The following is a 7415-nucleotide window of genomic DNA, read 5'->3' on the forward strand; positions in this document are numbered from 1 at the left end:
TCATTTAATAATTACTTAATATTGTTTGTGCTGTGTTCTTACCTTGTGCTGTCAGACCACATGGATTTGCCAATGGAGGATGTAAGGGTTGATTAATTTTTTGATTAAGTTTTGTGTATTCAATTCACTGAATTACTGAATACCTAGTTACATGACCCAGAGAGCCAATAACCTCTGTTACAGAAGAAAACAGTAGACACAAAACAAACTTTCAAACATTTTATTTGTCTTTGAATTCACAATATGCTATGTAGCGTCGGTTATCCATAACCTCTTCACAGAAGACAAACATATCCTCAATGTTATAAAAGAAAAACTTGAAGGGCTCCAGAATGAATCCCCTCTCATCATCATCAATGTCCTGGGTGGCATCGAACAAGTTTGCCAGTTGCTGTTGAGCCTCCTCAATAGAGCTGCTGTCCATGTTTAAAATTTCTGGCATCTCCACCCTGGCTGTAAACAGTTGTGGGTTCCCCTGCACCCATTCCGCTGCTTGTTTGCAGTGGGCCACAACTTGGCCCACCATACTGGTCTAAAGAAAAAAAAAAGTGTCAGCTTTTTGTCAAGGCATGAAAGATCATCTCACAAAATTTAACAACATGGAACTGGAGAGGCCTACCTCTTCTTCAGTTGTCTCCACCTGGTGAGCCGGTTCCGTTGTCTTCACCTGGTGAGCCGGTTCTGTTGTCTCCACCTGGTGAGCTGGTTCCGTTGTCTCTACCTGGTGGCACATTTTCTTCCTCTCCTCAGCCTAAAAAGTATTATTTTGCATTAAATACAAGCAAAGGTCACAAAGTCAGTTTAGAAACCATGTCCTGGGATGGGAAACTTGACATAAGATTGACTGAAAACAACTAATAAAGACTGAGAAAAAAGGACTACAAACTGACCTCAGTCATGTCATCCAGTTTTCGCTTCAGTCTAAAAACTGGTGGCACTTCACCTGCCAGAAGGGCTTTTGACGTGTGTGTCCAATGGGCAAACATTTTGCCATGGCTATAATAATTGGTAAAAAGCGTAAAACAATTAAATTTAATGGCCCAGCAACGGTCTGGGCCAGGCAATTTTCGGCAATTCTGGCAACAAGCACGAGAATGGGAAGACAAGACAGATGACATTACAATGTGCATATCAATTAGTCAATCAAATTATAATGTCCTACCTTCCAAGATCAAAGTTTTCAATGAGCATGACACACCACCATTTTCGCAGGGTTGGCATGTTAGCCTACAAAAACATACAGACATACCGATTTCATAAAAGATCAAACATAATAAATTTACAATCTTTTTTTGAATGAGCAGGTGAACTCACTATGGTGAAATCATATGGAGCGTCCAGAACTGTGTAAAGGGCATACTACAAACAAAAGAATGACTTAATTTTAATATACATTTAAAGGACATAATGAAATAGATCTGACAAATTATTTTATTTACCATCAGCATGAAGATGCCACAGTCCTGCCCATAGGGCTGTCGTGGAAATCCCTAACAAGTCAAACAGAAAAGAGTTGATAGTTGATGACTGTCATCACTATCATTATCATTATCGTCATCATCATACATTTACCTGTATGTCTAAGCCAGTCTTCTCATTCCACACTCCGGGATTAATTGACTGGCAAAGGTTTCTAAAATTGAAAAACAGCTGCATTATGACCTAACTTTACATGCTGAAAAACATCGTCATCTTCCATGCACATCACAGCACACACATAATCACAGCAGTCTGGAATCTTCATGCAATCACATGCACTATTGTAGCAGCCTTTTATGGTGCCACAGTGCAAACTCTGTTCCAAAAAGTTTTCATTTTTGGTGATAAAATTCAACTCGTTTTCAATTCAATGACATAGAGGATATATAATACTAGCACAATATATGCAGTTACTTTTTTGCAGTTCATTTTGACAGCACCATAAATTGCTACTACACAGATCTGAACATGATCTCGTTTATGAAACGCGACATTTCAGAGAGGCGTCCGAACGGCCTTGGAACATGAACATGGGTAAAGAACCAAAAAGGTATGTTTTGGTAATAAAAGAAACCTCAACAAGTCTTTGATTTCTTGATCTCCAAATCCAAACTGTGCATGTGCACATTTGGAGTCCAGAAAGACTATGTCTCTCTGTGTTGGCTTCAAGACCTACAGTTGCAGATAATAACATTTAATCTTGTGTGAGAAATCCGAATTGAGAAATCCTGACAATAAGAGAAACTTAATACACAATGTCACATAAAATACTAACAATTTTTATTAGATCATTTGACGGATAGTTGGGAAAAAGAAAAGGTGTTAAAGTCATCACAATCAGAAATGAATGACTACAACTGAACTCCTGAAATGAGAGTGGTAGCATGTTCATCTTATGCTTTTAATATTAATTAATAAAGATGAATTTGTATGGAGCTACTTGTCACAATTAACTGTCTCTACTTACAGATAACAGGAAATGTCCTGGTTTCCAAATGGGAATGACAATTGCATCTCTCATGTGGACATCACTCTAAAGGAAAAGTAAAAAAAAAAAAAGAAAGAAAGAAAGATCAAACTAAAAATGCTTTAGATTGATTAGGTTCATTACGACTTTTTTTATATGTACGTAATTTTAGTAACGTACACTACATAAAAATGTTTTGTTATTTTTAACACTTTAAGTGAGAAGTGTTTCATATTATCAAGGACATCATATACTTTGATGCCAGTGGTAAGGTATGACATTCTTACAGGTAGACTTGAGAGAGGGTCACATGCTAGTGGACGCTGCCATGTTGGAACCACATAAAGGTCAGCCACAAATATGGTCTTTCCCTGGGGAATGTAATGGAATCATAAGCTCAGACCAGAAAAGAAATGAATAAATACAAATATATTGTGTTTGCTGTTTTTACCTTTGACTGAGCAATTTGTTCAATAAGCTGGAAACATGCATTTCCTATCTGGAAAAAAGAACACACGTACCTTTAAAACATGTCCCCCTACATAAATTTTCCAGAGCTATGTGAAAGATCCACTGACTGTAAACTTACAGTAGATTCAATTTCCTTATTTAAGCCAAGGGTCCAAAAGTCACCTCGTGTCAGGCAACCTTTTTGCGTCTTAACAATCAGTTCTGTCTCTGGCTTCTCAATATCCAAGATGTACTCCAGCTGATGAATGACAATTAGAAAATACATAAATAATGCTCATAAAAAAGAAGGATTAGGTCTGTCAGTACTCAGGTGGCTGGATAAGATGACACAACCCTTCCTAAAATTTCGTAGAAAAACCATCAGCCTCTATGAGATTTAATACTTACCAGCTGCTCTTGGGCAGGATGAGTTTGCACTGTCCATGATGCTCGGCATGGTGCTATCTGGTCACATCTTGTGAGTAATTCACATTGTGTGTTGACAGCGTGTTGACCTAATTTTATTTTTATTATGACAAAACAACAGGATTACACATAACTATCCAGCAGTTTTTAGTTCATGAACTGTAGGTGTTGTACCACAAAAGTTGGGACCCTGGAAAGAAATGGGTGTGGTGGTTTATTGCAAGGCAGTCACACTCACACACTTTCCACAGACTGAATAACATATGCATACACACATACATACATACCTTTTGCTTCAATAGCTCATCAACAAGCCGGTCCTCTGACATCATGCTGACTTCAGCTTCAGTGGACGACTTAGAAGATGAGAGTTTTGCAAACTCTGTGTTCAACACTAGGTCTGATTTACGTGTATCTTTCCCTATCCACGGGCTCCAATGTTCAAAACTGGGATTCACAGCAAAGATGTTTTTTTTCTACGACCTAGGGAAAAACATACCAAACAAAATATTGAAAAAGTTGTTATATCACATCCACATCATCGAATAAAGAAAATTTCAACTATAGAGAGGCTGAGTGTGCCAGTACTTGGGAAAAATCCACGAGCGATCATTTCCAGCTGAACTGAATCCCAGAACTTCTCGATGTCCACATCACCAGTGAAGTTCTCAGAGGGTTCTTTTATGTCACTCACTAACAGAAAAACAAGGTGTTTGTAAGCTTTGTTTAAGTATACATATTCTGCGCCGCCCCCTACACACACACACACACACACACACACACACTTAGGCTTACCAGGTAAGTTGAAGACCCCTTTTTTGTGTAGGTCCATCACTACTACTGGTGGGAAGAAGCCACAGCAAACACAGGAGTAAGAGTAGTTGTGACTTGTTAATGCCTCAAAGTGGCAGTAGGCATGAAGGATAGTGTCTCTGGCTGGAAATTTTACTTTCCTCAGGCTTTCAAGTGAGTTAATCACTTTTGACACAGAGACATTGTTCTGAAAGAAAGACAGAAACAAAGAAAGAAAGAAGCGTATATGTGATTAAAACAATTCCTTATTGAACTGAACTGAAGCCCTTTTTCACAAAGGAAATTTCCTTGTACATGCATACCTGCAAGTTGTGTCTTAAATATAGACATAACTCAAGGGTCAATATGGTATGGTCGTCAAAGTTGTGAAGGCTGTCCTTCCAGTCCTGGTACCTATACACCATTCGGCATTGTGGACAACACCGGTAATACGTTGACACATCTAGAAAAAAGTAAACATGAATACAAGAAATGGAAATAGTTACAAACGGGACCCAAGCTACTGCACAAGTCAGCCTCAAGCTTGGATCCTTAATAATCAACATAATGCATTCTTTAATAAAAACCTATCATCAAGCTGAAATAAACATATCTTACTTTCAAGTATGCCATTCATGGCGATGATCTTGGCTTTTTTTGTGATGTTTGTTGAGTTTTGAAGACGCACTGACCCTGGACAGTTTGTGCAAACAGTCTCTGCTGGGTGCAATTCTGTCAGATGATCAGTCAGGGCCTTTGGCTTCAGGAGGTCATCTGGCAAGTCAGCTGGGATTTTTTTATCACTGTACAAGTACTTTACAAGCCGCTCCAAAGTGTCGTCCGGTGGTGGATAGCAGGTGTCCTTGTGCTTTTCTGGTGTTGTACTGGCTGCCTCAGTTTTGAAGATGTCCGGGTTTGTCTGGAATAAGTGCCACTTACTTACATTTTTGTCCACACATGACCTTCTAGGTTTGGCACAAGGACAATGCCAAGTGTTGTCTTCCGTGTTGTAAGACACCATGACCCTTCCGAGGCGACTGTAATGATGTACTGATGGCTCATAGATGGAAAAACAAAAGTGCTTCTGGCTCTCTTGAAGAGATGCTTGAACACACAGAGGCACATGAGTTGCTTTGGCATATCTTTGTCTTTTCAGGCAGATTGTCTTTTTAGCCTCACCAAAAAATTTCAATGCCACCATCTCAGTCAAAACTTCCTCTTTAAGGAATTCCTCTGTTGCCATTTCAGTGCAGTAGTCCAGTGAATGAATGTGGTCACACTGCCGAAACGTTAATCCACTTCTAACTGCCATAAGATGATACTGCCTGCATTCCTCTAACTCGCACAATACTTTATGAACACGACCCCAGGTTTTGTTCTACACATGTATGGGCACAGAAAACCCATGCCTTGTTTTCTGCACAGCAGAAATGCCATTGGTGGCATCGACACAGACACTCATGAAGTGATTCTTAACATTTATGTCCTTTGATTTTCCACTGTGTTGTCTCTGGATATGTTTGACCATGTTGTTTTTTGTAGATTGTCTGGTTGCAATGAGGGCATTTATCCTTTTTCAGGGACAATCTTGAATGTCTTTTCTCTGTGGCAGCAGGTAAAACCAAGGAGGGCACTGCAGCTGTATCTTCCAAATCTTGACAGGTTGAGACTGTGGCTTGCAGGAGCGTGGACAGAGGTGTGGCAGTTGAGGTTTGTTGCTCTGCTGAAGGTGAACTGGAAGAGGAGAGATCCGGCATCAAGACCGAGGTGGACTCTGCAGCTGTATTTTTGTGGGTGGGAGGAGAGGTCTTTTCTTGAGAGGCAACAGTCATGGCACGCTGGAAAACCTCCAAGTGTTTGGTCATGTCTGTCCTTCTCAAAACAGTTTTACCACACACAGGACAATGGTAGTGTCCCTGATCCCTGCAGTTCAGTCCACATCTGCATATAATTTTATCTAGAATAAAATCGTGCAAAAAAACATCTTAGTTAAGGACCAATGTACAAGTACACTCTATAAGTACCGTTTATACTCTCTTTTTGGGTGCGGGTGTACACTCACACCCCATTTCAGCAACATTCTACAGTTTTCAACTTTTCACTTTCTGTTAATCATTTGGCTCACATAACTCACGTAAATTTTGACTTGCAGAGCAGAGAATCTGATTCTTAACTTTTTCTTTTATGAAAATGACTCTCTATAACCGTTTAGGGTAGATCATTCCCCTTTTACCAGCCAAACCGAAACCTTCAGTAGCATTGTCTCATACTTAAGAATACAAACACACAGACAAGTACATTATGCTTACCTTTAAATAAAATGCCACCTTTTTTGTGTGCCTCCAAGTGGCTCTGCAGCTTGGACAGTTTGGCAGGTTTAAACTTTAGGTACAGCGGACAGTGGAATTGTTTGCAGCATGTCTTGCAGCGTTCAATTTTCGGCGTGCTGCTGGCTTTTAGGACTGAAACATGCATCTGCAAGAGAAAAATTATGTCGTAATAAGTCAAACAAAATTATACAAAAATATATATGGTGACTCAGTTGTTTTGGTCTTCTAGCAGGACAATGGCACATTTTAGTGAGTACCATCACGTGCACAAGACGACTTCACCAAGTTATTATACAGTGGAAACCAGTTAACGTTGTAGTGATCATGGATAAAGTTACTTATCAACCGCTTATATGGATCAAAATGCCCGGGACAAAATAATTTTTGTGCAAATGCTGTTTGCAAACGACAGTGAAAGCCTTCTAATGTCAAGCTAATTCAATATATATCTAAATAATACAGAGTGCCTTTAGAGGCTAATCAACCGAGTGAATCAACCTGGTTAGCGCTAGCCACCGTTAGCCTAACTACGATAACAACGCTACAAACTAAAGTCCAAAACTCGATTCTTTCAAATTAATATAACTTAACAGGGCGATGTATAGTGTGCAACGTAATGTTCTAGTGAATAAAGGCTGTTTCTGTTTCTTCGTATAACAAAAAGTTGTCGCTTGACTTTTACTCACTTTGTTGTCTCTGTACTTCACGTGGGAAACGATAAATATGTGCTTGGGAAACGCTAAATACGTGCTTCCGTCGAATAAACTTCTGGTCCTGAGAGTGGAGGGGACCTCACAGTGCAGGTCTGCAAGGAAGGGTCCTGAGAGTGGAGGTCTGCAGCCAGACTGTCTTGCTTTTTTCAGCAGTGAGGCCTACTAGTAGTGATGAAGCCTGAGGCCTTCAAACATTTAAAAAAAATTCCTACTCGGTCATTTTTGGGTCTAGTGACACCAAATCGGACACACTCCTAC

At 39.7% G+C, this 7415-nt stretch overlaps 1 long non-coding RNA gene across 1 annotated transcript; it reads right to left on the reverse strand.

The window, feature by feature from the left end:
- Positions 1-316: 316 nt before the first annotated feature.
- LOC127532067 (uncharacterized) lies at positions 317-931 on the reverse strand. The gene is made up of 4 exons (XR_007939321.1): positions 891-931; positions 695-751; positions 620-640; positions 317-532 (listed from the first exon to the last, which is right to left on the reverse strand). It is a non-coding gene; the product is annotated as an uncharacterized LOC127532067 (long non-coding RNA).
- Positions 932-7415: the final 6484 nt, after the last annotated feature.

This window comes from Acanthochromis polyacanthus, chromosome 2, assembly GCF_021347895.1.
Source record: "Acanthochromis polyacanthus isolate Apoly-LR-REF ecotype Palm Island chromosome 2, KAUST_Apoly_ChrSc, whole genome shotgun sequence".
Lineage (NCBI taxonomy): Eukaryota > Metazoa > Chordata > Actinopteri > Pomacentridae > Acanthochromis > Acanthochromis polyacanthus.